Source organism: Takifugu rubripes, chromosome 8, assembly GCF_901000725.2.
Source record: "Takifugu rubripes chromosome 8, fTakRub1.2, whole genome shotgun sequence".
In the NCBI taxonomy this organism is placed as follows: Eukaryota; Metazoa; Chordata; class Actinopteri; order Tetraodontiformes; family Tetraodontidae; genus Takifugu; species Takifugu rubripes.
The window spans coordinates 4,318,010-4,331,451 of record NC_042292.1 but is presented as its reverse complement, the minus strand read 5'-3'; the positions used below and the strand labels follow the sequence as shown (position 1 = coordinate 4,331,451).

The 13,442-nt window shown below is 42.6% G+C and overlaps 1 long non-coding RNA gene across 1 annotated transcript; it reads left to right on the top strand.

Moving 5' to 3' along the window:
• Positions 1–2,572: 2,572 nt before the first annotated feature.
• Positions 2,573–3,894, top strand: LOC115250672 (uncharacterized). The gene is made up of 3 exons (XR_003889247.1): positions 2,573–2,660; positions 3,154–3,220; positions 3,752–3,894. It is a non-coding gene; the product is annotated as an uncharacterized lncRNA (long non-coding RNA).
• The last annotated feature ends 9,548 nt before the right edge of the window (positions 3,895–13,442 follow it).

Genomic DNA, 13,442 nt, shown 5'->3' with positions numbered 1-13,442 from the left:
TATGGCTGGATGGAGCGGATCATTATGGGAGCTCATCTCAGGGATGTGAACTCTTTCCCTACAGTTTTCTGCCAGGTCATGTGATAAGGACCTTTATCACACCGGTCTAATTTCACACAATTACTTAGGCAGGAGAGCTCTTTGGTTAGAGTTCTTCCAAGATCCCTGTGTGGCCTGAACTCCCTGCTCAGTTAGCCGCTATCGGAAGATTAGCACTTTAACGGGAGGCCGTCCTGTATGACTGATGAGAAGTGAAGTCCCAGTGTTCTTCTCAGTGAGTGCGGTCCCCTTTGAAGCTCCCAACCTTACAGCGCCTCATAGGCTGCTTTATCACCTCATCAGCGGGGGCTTCTGAGAGATTAGGTTGAGTTTTGCCCAACCTCATCTTCCGCCGAGCACTGACGCTGGGAGGCATGGCTTTGATTGTCATAGCGCTGATGTTTACGCTGTAGTTGATTTATGATGTCCATTCTGAGGCCCTTTTAAGCAACTCTGTTTCAGCGGGCTTCCTGAATCTCAAACAGGTGGGAAGGATTTTTCACTTGACAAATGGAATGAGTGAAAGTGCCTGCCTGCACTGTTTCATTTACATTAGGATAAGTAGTCAAGGCAGCTAACGAGACATTTACACAAACAACAGCAGTGCACTCCCATTTTTGATTCTTTAACAGAGGCAATAAACACAACACCATCACTGTTAATTTAATTAATGATTAAATTACATATCTCACGGGTGGCAGAAAATCTGTGGTGGTGATGTTGCATCCATTTAAATCTCAGAGGGTGTCATCATCTACATATTCGAAAAAGTTGTGGGTAATTATGGAAGTATAGATATGATTACCCTTAGGAATCCTGTTAAAGCATTTTTCATGAACAGAAACAACACAGACTTCAATGAAATTGTGGTGCAGAGGCTATAATGAAAAATGTGCAGTACCGTATTTTCAGGACTATAAGGTGCACCTAAAACACTGAGAATTTCTCAAAAATCGACGGTGCGCCTTATAATATGGAGCACCTTGTGTGTGGACTGAGTTCCAAAATCTGCTGTGCGCCTTTGGTAGGTGCACTACGGTAAACGCTCCGCCAATCGATTAGCGGCACACCTCTGCGTAAGGACCCCCTAAAATGGCACCGGTCAAGCGAGACGCGTATGAGGCTTACTTTAAACTACAGGCCATCGAATATGCGGCTGAAAATGTCAATCGAGCAGCTGCAAAACATTTTAATGTGAATGAGTCCATGGACAGAAACTGGAGAAAACAAGAAAGTGAACGAAAGTGAGGAAGACGAAGCTGAGTTTCCGCGGGAACAAAGCAAGGTGGCCCGAGCTGGAAGACCGAGTGGAACAGTTGGTTGTGGAACAGCAAACAACTGGGAGGGGCGTCTCTACTGTCACCATTCGACAAAAGGCCAAAGCGATTGCTGAAGAAATGGACATTGAGCACTTCCAAGGAGGTCCGTCTTGGTGTTTTCGCTTTATGAGGAGGCGGCATCTCTCCATACGTGCAAGGACAACTGTTGCGCAGCGGCTGCCCGCGGATTACCAGGAGAGGGCGGCCATCTTCCCTGACCCTAACCAGGAGAGGGCGGCCATCTTCCGCACCTACTGCCGCAACAAGATAACCGCGCCCAGCCACATCACCAACATGGATGAACCGGTCGGTGAGTTCGATTCAGATGATTAAGAAGAGGAATTCGGGATGTTGGACATTGAAATAGTGCAGCTGTTTAATTCAGATACAGAAGATGAAAACTTTGATGGTTTTGTGGCGGAAGAAAGAATATTTTGTTCAATAAATGTGTTGAAACTCACTGTTTTACTTCCGTTGTCATTTTTTACTGTGTTTCAGCATGCGCCTAATAATACGGTGCACCTTATGTATGTTTTAAATACAGATATAGCACCCATAACTGAGACTGCGCCTTTTAATACAGTGGGCCTTATGGTCGTGAAAATACGGTATGTAACTACAGTCACTTTAAGATGGTTCTAATCTCATGTTAATTATTTAAACTTTAATTTCTCATTGATAATTTTATCATCCCGGTTTAATGACCCTGCTCCAGTATGCATTTTCCTTTATTTTTTAAGACGCCACAATGTATAATATTTTTTTTAAAAGCACAAATAAGCAAAGTAGTTGAAGCGAGAAAACATTCGTCATCTTTATGTTGTTGCCAGCCTAGTTATAGGGACTGGAAACTATACCAGAGGTGCATTTTTAGAACACATTCATTGTGCGGTGGTGTATTAAAAAGCATGACTTTAGTTACAGGAGGACATAACCTGTATCTAGAGCCCTCCGACTGCTTCTTTTGATGGAACACAAAAGAAGGTGGCAACATTACTGTCTACAGCTCATTAAAAAATGCATCGGGGTCAGCCAGTTTACAGTTGCCTTGAAATGCTGCCTTCTACAGAGCAAAAATAGGTTGTGTTGCAAAGAAAGATGACAACAATAATATTGCCTTTGTCCCTGTGGAAAAAGTCGCCTCAGATCAAGGTGAAACCGTTACACAAGCTGGGAAGAACTCACCGAGGGTTTGTGTTTACAGGAGCCGTGTAGCTTAACATCTGGTTAAACATTTCAGATGTTGGTAACCGTGCTCCTCCAGGAGGTACCCATGCAGGGCGATATGGTGTCGGCTTAAAGGTGAATGTTGTTTCTGATTCACATCCTTCATGTCTGTGCTTTTGATTTCGCCATGTGCCGCTCCGCTGCCTGTCCCTTGGGGCGGACGCACGAAATGTGTCTCTGTGTTGTAAAAATATTGAGCCAAACAGCCTTTTTTACTCAATGAAGTGAGGGAAGAAACTAGTTAAAGATCAGCCCAACAACTTTATATGGATGTCCATTTGATAGACAACGCATTTAAAATACTCTTAATTCATTTAGTCCTTTTCATGTGTATCAACTTGAAACCCTTAAAAGTGAAAAATTAGGACGTGATGTGAAAACACTGGTTAAATGTGAAGCCCATTGTCTTTACTGCCTCAATACAGAGCCATGTCCTGCATTTGTGAATTGACCAGGTCTCTCGCAGGTTAATAGATTAATTATGGGCTATAGAAATGGACTAATATGGAATTTAAATGTGACAGCGTCTGCAATGGATGTTCCTGAATGTCTCCTTTTTGTCTTGAAGGGTCATTGACTGCTGCCTCTCTTACCTAAGAAAGTCCCTGTCCCACCTGCCAAAGCATTTTCTTAAGGTGAACTTTACCAAATGCTTTTAGAGACATCTCCCTTTGTTCAGTACTGCATTGCCTTCTTTTTATTGATGCCCTGACAAAAAAAAAAAATTTCCGTCTCTTTTCCCCATCACAAAATGTCTCCAAAAAAATTCAGAGTAAACACAATTATGGTGGCTGATTGTGCTCCTTGAAGGGCAGTCAAACATTCAAAATGTGCTCTTTACTTTACTTGGATTAGAGCTCCTGTTGGGATGTATTTTAAGCCTCTGTGAAGCAACACCTGAATATTTTATTCTCATCAGCCACCCAGTTAATTTCTGCTAAAATAAAAATTAAACCATAATAGCCTGCTGTGAGTCCAAGTGGAGTAAAATAATATAGTAATAATTTTAAAAAATCAGTTTCTAGGTCTTCTTCCATATTTTTTTATTGTTCCACTATTTTGAATGAAGCAACACAGCAACAGTGATGAGTATATTCAACTTAAACCGTTTGACAAGATGCAGGTTGATGGATTCCAAGTGCTCACATCTGCTTCTTCACTGACAGCTTTGTTCTTACGCCGTGGCCGTCTCAGTCCCCACGCTCTCGGTGGGAATGGAACAGACCAGGGTTGTGCGCTGCTCGCACACAACCTCGCAGTAAAAAGGGAATCGTGCCGCACCTCCGCATGTGTCCACTCTTGTGGAAGCAGGCAGGTCAGTGGTGGAACACAGTGTCCGATGTCGCTATTACAAGCAAACCACACTTGATAAAAAAAGGGCAAGTGTTCATCAAAAGCATCAGATTTAACTAAACCTCACAGAAGAGAAGGGATAGTCTTAAAAATATTAGGTGAAGATACTAAAATTCAGTTTACAAGCTGCCAGTTATGGCAATTGTCCAACTAAAATGACTAAGATTGTCCATATTATCAGTTGAATAAATAATCTTCTCCAAACTCCTTTAAAATGATATCAAAGGCTGGATTCAGTGTTTCTACTGCATGAGTCTCAGCTGCATTTATTAGAAAGTGAAACAGGTGTTGGAGAATCCAGATGTTGTCCATTATCAGGGGACACGTTGTGAATGGAGGAAACATGAAATGTCCCTTTGGAAGCCCAACAAGGGACGACGTTTTTGTTCTTTCCTCTGTGGAAACCAGCACTACGGTGGGATCAGTGGAGCAGAGTTAAGATTTAAATTCAGATTATATTTACCCATCTGTAAATCCCTCCCTATGAGAAACTATTTGTGCTATCCAAAATGAATGCATGATTTAGAAAATGCAGGATTTAAGCTGTTTACACAGATGCACTGAGGGCAACAAAAGGGCTGGAAAAAGTATCAGAGAGCTGGCTGCTGTACAGTCATACACTGTAGTTATGGTGAGATTTGGAACAGTTCATCAAAGTGAAACCCAGTCTTCTTCTTCCCTCTCTTCCGCTTTTGCTGGCAGTGTTCTAGATTTTTCTATTAGTGCTGCTAAACACCTACTTTGCAGATTTAATGTTCAGGTTTTTTTTAATGTTTTTTTCCCCCCCAGAACCTTCACATGTAGAAAACACCTGACAAATGAATCAGCTGTACCTTGAAAGGAGCTGGCACTTTTTCTTCCCCAGTTGTTGTCGGTAATTTGACAGGTTCTGATAAACTGGTAGTTTGTAGCAGCCAATTAAATTGATCATCCACGACACAAAAGGAGCCCCAGTGTGCTTTGAAAAGGTAACATGGATGGGAGACTGTCTGAGGTGTAAGCTGAATTATTCTAGAAGATGTGAGAACATCTTGGATTCTTGGGAGAACTTGGGGAAGCGTCATCTGGATTGGGGGTAACTTTGGGCCACAACTGTCCGGTCAACATGGACAATTTTCCATATATTTGTATCAGATAAGATGGAAATGCTTCACTTCCTAGTCTGAAAGGGTAGACATATCTGTACACATATATGTCTTATTAATGCCACAGTCGGTGGTTTTTACCACAGTTAAAAAAAAACCCAAACAAATAACATTCACTGCCTGCTGCTAAAAATATCACATAGAATAGCTTTTTCAAATGTAGGGTATATGTGGAGTAGATCAAATGGGTTATAAAATAATTAATCATTAAGTGCAAATATATTGACTCTGGAAGGCCACTGTGGAAACTCGACTTGCACGAGGTCCTTATAAAATTTGGTTAATTACATCTGCAGCTGAGCCAGAATGTCCTTTATGCTAAATTAGGGTAAACAACCACACACAAGCTCATGCTAGATACCCTTAAATGAGCCTTATTTTCTCTTGGTGCATCAGCCAAGACCAGTCTCATTACTGATGAAAATATAGTGCTAATCTAATTCACATCACCCTGAAACATTCGAGGAAATTCCTGGTTCCACGTCTTCCAGTTCAGCGTTGCATTTAGCCTCATCAAACATCCCATTAATGTGGCTGCTTATGAATAATTTCAGTCGTGGAGGCAAAGAAAATCCTAAAATGCAAGTCAATTAAAACAAATGCGATGTTTTATTGTCTTAACACTGGTCAGTCCTGTGATAAACTGTGTCCATGGTGCCTCTCGCCCTCAACCACTAATAGTTGGAAGAGAGTTCAGCTCCCAGCTAATGTGGACAACACGGTAATTGTTGACTGTCTTCCCAACGTCATGGGTTATAGTGACACAGAAAAGAGCTTGGAAACAATACAAAGTGTCCACCAGAGCATAGATCGCAGTAATAGGAATTTCAGTCCTTTCAGAAGGAGGCAAGCATGTACGCTAGCAATGCGAGAATGAAGAAAGTATGAGAGAGAGAAAGAGCGCTACAGAAAGACACAGAGAGAGAGATAAAGGTGTGGATCGGCAGTTTTCACAGAATAATTGTGCACGGACAATGGGGACCAGTTGGACGCGGTCAACAAATTTCCAGTTTCTGATTCAAAGTTGGAGAGAAGGGCACCTTGTATTCATTAAAAACTGTCACTCACGAGAAGTGGCTGATGTTATAGTTGTATGAGTATGAACCACACAAACATAAAGGAGCTTTAACCTCAGCAGAGCCCAGATACCAGAGGGTTTGATCAGATGTTGGATGTGCTCCGGTGATGCCAACACTGCACACCTCACATCATGGTTTTGTCCCAGCACCGATCTAGAATTGCATCTTCTACCAATCACGCGTGATCACACGTAATCTAACAAATCAAAGAAGAAAACACAAAATGCAAAATAAAACAGGACATAATAGAAGAGAGAACAATGGTGGATGGATGGACTGTTTTTAATGGTGTTGTTTTTATTTGCGTCTCCTTCCTTGTTTCTCAGTCAGCTCGCTTCTTGATTGACTACATTCCGTTTCAAGTCACAATTCCCAGAGTCTCAGGAGTCATCGGCTTTCCCCCACAAATAAATATTTTTGCTTGTAAATACTGACCGTTTTCAGAGCTGCTTATCCGGACAAATTCACTCTTAACACACCTCCAACTACATGATAATCTTATTGGGTAATCTTATAAAACAATAAGATAATCTGGCATTTGCCCTCCGTGGTCGGCAAGATGGAAAATTGGGACAAAAACTACCCGATTATCCGTCTGTGTCTATCACGCTTTGGGCTGATTGGAGATACAAACGTGTCTGCCCAGTGACTACATTAATTTAATAGCATATAGCCACCACAGTGTAATTAAATATTACCTTAGTAGTGTCAGAAATGGACGTCACAAACAGAGTGAAACATTCCAAGGAAGTAAATATAACTAAACTAACAGATTCTGTGTCTGAAGTAGACCTGACAGAAATCCCGCTACGCCACCATTTATGCTACCAGCCTAGCTTGGGAGGCTGTCAACCAAAATCAGGCGGGACTGCAACATGTTTATCAAATTTACCGAAATTGCTGACTTTGAGTAAGTTGCGCAAAGGTGTGAAGCCAGATGGAGTCAACTCAGCTTTTTCTTTAGTTCCACAGGAGGTATGGCGCTTAAGTTTGGGATGGCACAGACTTTTATCATCCTGTCTTGTGCACATGATCAAATCATATCCATCTGCAATCACTCCATCTCACTAGTCAATTCCAAAAGCATTAGCGATATTACATCTGAGCCATTTAGAGCTGACATTTATACACCAACAGGCTCTATTCAATACCTTTTTTCCTACCTTTTAGAGATCTTTATTTTTGGAAATGTGGATTTTGTCTTTCTATCTTTAGAGTTGTTTGGCTTGACTGGACATAAGAGCTAAAAGGACTAAATTACCGACCTGGACTTCTACTCCCTGCCAAGTACCCAGGTGGGCCCAATGCCCAACCCTAATATGACTAAAGATTTATGGGCTTTGGTGGTACACAGAGCTCTGTGCAGTAGCTAATGTACTGTAGCTTATTAGCCTCTGCGATATGCTATGCGCTCTTAGTGAGACAAATATTCTTGGACTTGCATCCCTTCGATTCTAAAACAAATAAAACAAATGTGAACAGGATGAACTAGCATAGCATAACTGCAGCTAATATCAACCTGTATCACTACAAATCTATATTTCCGGGGAGATGTGCATGAGGCTAACTCCATAGCTTAAAAAAAAAAACCATGTACAACTGTCTATTTAGTGAATGTAAACCGCTCATTTCCTTTCTCTTTTGGGCAAATATCTCATTCTTCTCCTGCAAAATGGTTCTCACTTTGCACTAGTTCATCTTTAGCTCTTTGTCTTGTCAGATGCTGAATTATGGATCAACACTTTTAAAAGGCAAAAAAACAGCCTCCTTTGTTTAATGCGATCGAAGTGAAACACACAGCAGTGAGTCAGGGTGATTATTTTCTGGTCGACTGTCAGTAATTTAAATATCTATCACGCTGAAAAAAATGATTGAAGTCGATTTAACCATTCGCAGTAAGCAGCACGTGTCTCCCTCAGACAAGGATGTGGCTACAGAGGCATATGTCATGTAGAATGCAGCCGTTTTTAAGAATGATTTGGTGCATTTGAAGCACCATGAATGATTGCTGCAGCTCAGGACAGACGAAAGTTGGCTAAAAGAAAATGGGATGGACGAAAATGGCCCCGAGCTCTTTCAAAGTATCGCGCAGTTCTCGAACCACTTTGCAACAGTTGTTATTGTTGGCGACTCCGAACCGTCTTTGTTGCACAGTGGGGTATTATCAGAGGTTGAGAGGCCGCCATTTGCCAGTGAAGAGCTCAGTGAGAGCAGCCAGCCCGCAACACTGCAGCAAAGTCCCTGCAGAATGCTTTTCACTCCGAGTGGAGACGACTCTCTCGTGTTCCACTGTTTTCTCTCTGCTCCCCATCAAATGTGACACAGTTTCTCGTTCACCAAATGTCAGCCGCGTGTCAAGAGGAGAGGAGGAAGAGGAGAAGAAGAGTGGTGGTGGTGCCTCTTCCCTTTCTGAAGATTAGTTTGGTTAAGTTCAGCCCGTCTCCGAGGCTGGCAGCTCATGCTCGGGAGGGTCTGTAGGGAGGCTGGGGGCAAAGAGGCAGAGAGGACTGAAGTAGAAACACAGAGCGGCGGCAAACCGCCTGAGAACAGCAAAATATGTGCTTGAGAGTTTCTGTAATAGGGCATTGTTCTTCATTGTCTGCATAAAAAAACAGCTTGAATAAGCAGCAAATTTTGAGACGCTGAAGAAACCAAACTTAGACATCATCCACTGAACACCCACATTAAGGCCCATTTGTCTATGCACATACATAAACACTGCGGGTGACACACAGGTGCTAATGTAGCCTGAGCGTTCCCTCAGCTTTAATAGGCAATGGCTTCCACTGTGAAACACAAATCTGGTGGTGTTCATCATCTGGTACTCCCATCTGTCACACCAAGCTCGCCTCTGAGAGATAACAAGCGCGTGTGCGTGCGCGCACGGGCGCGTGTTTGTATTCACTACGACTTCTCATTATACAGCATAATATACACGTGCACTTTATCCAACAGGATATGAAGGGGACATTATGTGTGCTTGTTTCCATGAGATGAAAACAACAAAATAACAGAAGTGTGTGCCCGAGTGTTTCTCTCACCAGCACCATCCTTTTGGCTAAACCAGCGCTCGGGCAGATCTGATTTATAATTCAGCACTTTACATAATGCGTCCTGCCCCAGTTAAGGGAAATCAGGCCTGATAACCCTTTAAATCTTTAACACACACACACACACACACACACAGACACACACACACACACACACACAGGCTTACTGCAGCCACACACACAGGAGGGGGAAGGAGGGGGAAAACCGCACAGACCTTGGCTGTCATTAGTGGGGACAAACGGTGTGGGAGGTCAGAGTCAGTGATACCTCTGTGGTCTAATCTAAAAATGTCTTGTGCCTTTAAAACGTTTGTTGTGTGGAGTCGTAACAGCTCGTAACAGCTCGCAACAGCGAACAACATCCGATTGTGTACGAGGCTACGTGTTTTCCAGTTTGGTTATCTGTTCCTGATTGGAAACTGAGTCTGCAATAGTTGTCTACAGAGGCCTTTTTTTTTTCGAAATGTAGGACTAGGTGTCGAAATGATCATTTTCCAGCGGCGACAAACATCCATACGACACCTCTGTGGGGTGATAGCTGAACCACAATATTGACTCTGCACATATAAACGTGTTTCAAAGTTGTTTTCAGGGATACTGACCCTAAAGTGGACACAGTCGCTCCAATCGAGGATCAGTGACTCAGACTAGTTTATTCCAGTGAACAACTGCTCTGCCCCTGCACTTGCCCTTTCACTGTCTCCAGTCTAGAGTCGTTGCCTCTAGCATAAATGCTAATCCCGGAACAGATTGCGATATGAAAATAGTTTTGTTTTCCCCCCCTAACAATCTGGCTAGTTCCAGCTTAACAATTTAACCGCTTGTTTCAAACACTGGAAACAGGGAAAACCGATTAGACTTTCCCAGTACAAATAGATTCATGGCATGCGTGTCCATGTTGGGAGTTTTAATTGTCAGCCTGGCGTCTGTCACAGCCTATGAAATGGCTCCACTGCGGTCAGGTTCAATTATAGTAATTATCTTATGGTGTCAATTAATGTGACACCTGATACTCATCCGCGTCTATGAGGGATTATTCAGATGCTGCACTTCTGACAATAATCAATTTTAAAACATGCATTATTAAATATGATGTAACACAAATGGATAAAAGTTATCTCTTAGGCTGTTAGGCTATGCTTTTTGTACTAAAAATGAAAGCATGATGTTGTTAGCATTAAACAATGCCTGTTGCTGTTTATATTGTAATTGGCCGCTAATATGAAATGCACTATGGGTAATAGTGTCCATCACAATAGCCTTGCTCATCAAATAGGAAAACCAGCTCCTCAACAGGAACAGAATGACTAATGTGGTTTAATAAACCGTTGAGGAAAAATAGGTTTACCTTCAGATTTCCCCCTGTGCTCATGGTTAGGGTGAGGTTTCCATTACAACTAATAAAACCTCTAATCCATAATTCTCTTGCTGGTCATGAGCAGGAGTGCCTGCTCCAAGGTTATTAAAGACAAGTGCTAATATTTTTTTTTCATATTTCCCTGATGCTGACACTCCTTTAGAAAGAGCTCGTGTCACTATTTCTCGATTTGCGCTTGCTTAAAGACATTTACAGCATTATGTGCAGTGTGTGAATAGTGAATTTCTACAGCATATGTGAAGACCACCAGTCTTTCAAACTGCAGTATTCCTGTCTAATACTGGAAACATATAAAAGCTCCATCTACATGTGCATAGACACACACACACACGTGCATGTGTTGTACCACATTTTGTGGATGGCTCTGTGAGGCCAAATCCACATATGGGCCCATAATCTGGCCTCTCAAGGTGTTTGGACTTATCTTTAATTCAGATGGGGAACAAGTCTGCCAGCCCCTTGATTGCTTAAATCACATTATCCCTTAACTCTGCATCCTAATGAGTGTCCACCAGGCAAAAGGTGTGTGTGTGTGCGCGAGTATGTGTGTGCGCAAGTGTGTGTATGGATAGAAGGTATGTAGAAAAGGCATATGTCAGTGGTGTCTGTCCCTGGTCTCAGAAGTGTTTCAACGGCAGGTGTTGTGCGTGTGTTTTGACTGCATCAGTGTGCTGCTGGCATGCTTTGAATCTTCATTATGTTTAGCTACAGGGCACAAAAACAATTTGCTACTTCACAAGGTGATGTAGCCTCTAAATGGAATCATTTGGGTGGGCTGGAGGCTTGCCTGCCAAACCTGCTGCTGCGTTCCTCGCCATGGTGAATGGTTTATTGTAAAGTCAGGCTGGTAAAATGCCCTCTGTGTATTTCCTCACTCTGATATGATTGAATACAGCCAACTGAGGATTATACAATCAGCTTCATACTTATTTATTCCTGTGTGTCACGTTCCATTTGACACAAAAACCAAAGGGAAACGGTAAGTAAATGCACATCTATTTCAGCCTCTTCATACCGTTGGATAGCCTAGGCTATGTATGCATACATTATCCACCTATGAAGAATGGCGGTCTGCAGTGGTCGGTGTCAAAAGTGAGGTAAAGAAGGAATGGTGGTGAACTGGTGATGAGGTCATGGGTGGGGACCGGGCTGGACCATGTGGGTCTAATGCAGCGCTTCTCAAATAGTGGGGCGCGCCCCCCTGGGGCACACACCACAGAGCAAGAGATAGGAAGTGCAGTGAACAAACCACCAAGAGACAGCATGAAAAAATACTTAACAGTAATGAAAAGAAAGGCGGAGAGAGATGGAGATAATGAGACATACGAAAGTCTCCCGAAAGCTAAGACGAGGAAATATGACGAAGCATATATAGCGCTTGGCTTCACTGCGACTACAGTGGGAGACGAGGAAAAGACGGTGTGTTTACTGTGTCTAAAATGTTGGCAGGACAGCATGAAGCCAAATAAATGAAGGCGTCACTTAAAGAACATTACACCCCAGTCAAAGTTTTGTTCGGCAAAAACGTGCCGAATATTGGCAACAATCATCCCGCTTTGGTCTATATTTCTTTCTTTTTTTGTTTTCTTTAATATTAATAAGGATACAATGTTATGCAGAGGTGTACTTATAACAATTTCATAGACAAATGATACTAATTATAGTCGGGGGGGGGCAAAATGTTTTCTTCTTCCTAGGGGGGGCGTAACAGAAAATAATTGAGAAGCACTGGTCTGATGCAACAGACCAGCTTCCGAAGCTCAAATTATTGATGGACCAATCGCACGTCTATCATTCTGATTGAAATTACATCTCCTAGTTAAATAAAGGGATATAAATAAAATAAATGTGGATGTTACTTTGACATGTATGACCAAGCTATACATTGTTGTTGCCATGGATGCCCTTTCATGGAAATTATATTCTCAGATGGCCGTGGTCTCTTCCAGCAGGTTCATGTGCCCTGATGCAAAGCAAAAAAAAAAAGGTTTCAGGGATGCTTTGAAGAGCACAAGAAGACATTGCTGGTGTAGCCTTGGCCTTCAATTCACCAAACGAACAAGTCCAAACTGTGGGGGCCAGCTCGCACCTTACAGGATCTGCTGCAGACATCTTGGTACCAGAAACCACAGCACACTTTCAGTGGTCTAGTGGCGTGGATGATTGCTGAGTCAGGCAGGAAGGCATTATGCTATTTCCCTGTCTGCTAGAAGACTAGCATTAGACATGCACACAGCTATGAGGACAGGACAGGCATGAAAGAAACCAAAGGAAGAAGCAGCTGTCATTTGAATTCACTGTTAGCAAGGGTGTATTTTGCACTACTGTTGCACAATGTTTTGTCCTGGAGCAGCTCAAGCAAGTGTAAGAACAAGTTTTAATAAGCTGTACTCAGCAATCCCAGTTACATTTGCACTTGTAAACTTGGAACGAGTAAAGGGACCACATCCCAGGTAGCCCCAGGTAACAATGTTTTATGCAGCACGGCTGTTCAATAGTTTGAACACAGTCCCATCATCCTTTCTTGGGTAGTTAGTGATCATTAGCTGTAGCCTCTCCCATTCCGACATTCACTTAATTCTCATTTCATGCTTTCAAGAACAAGCTTTAATTTCCCCCAAGTCGTCAACCGCAGCTGCCCCCTGGAGAGGTATGTTCAACATTAATGCAATTATTACGCAGGCATATGCCGCAGTTGTTATTTTGGCACTTCGAGGCCCTGTGGGCTAATAGGCCTGTCTGTTTCCCAGATGCTCAAAGAAAAGTTTTTTTTTTTTGTCCGTGCGTATGTGTGTGATCCGACCAAAACGGGACTGTCTCCACACAGCAGGTGTGACCATGGTGCTTTCACG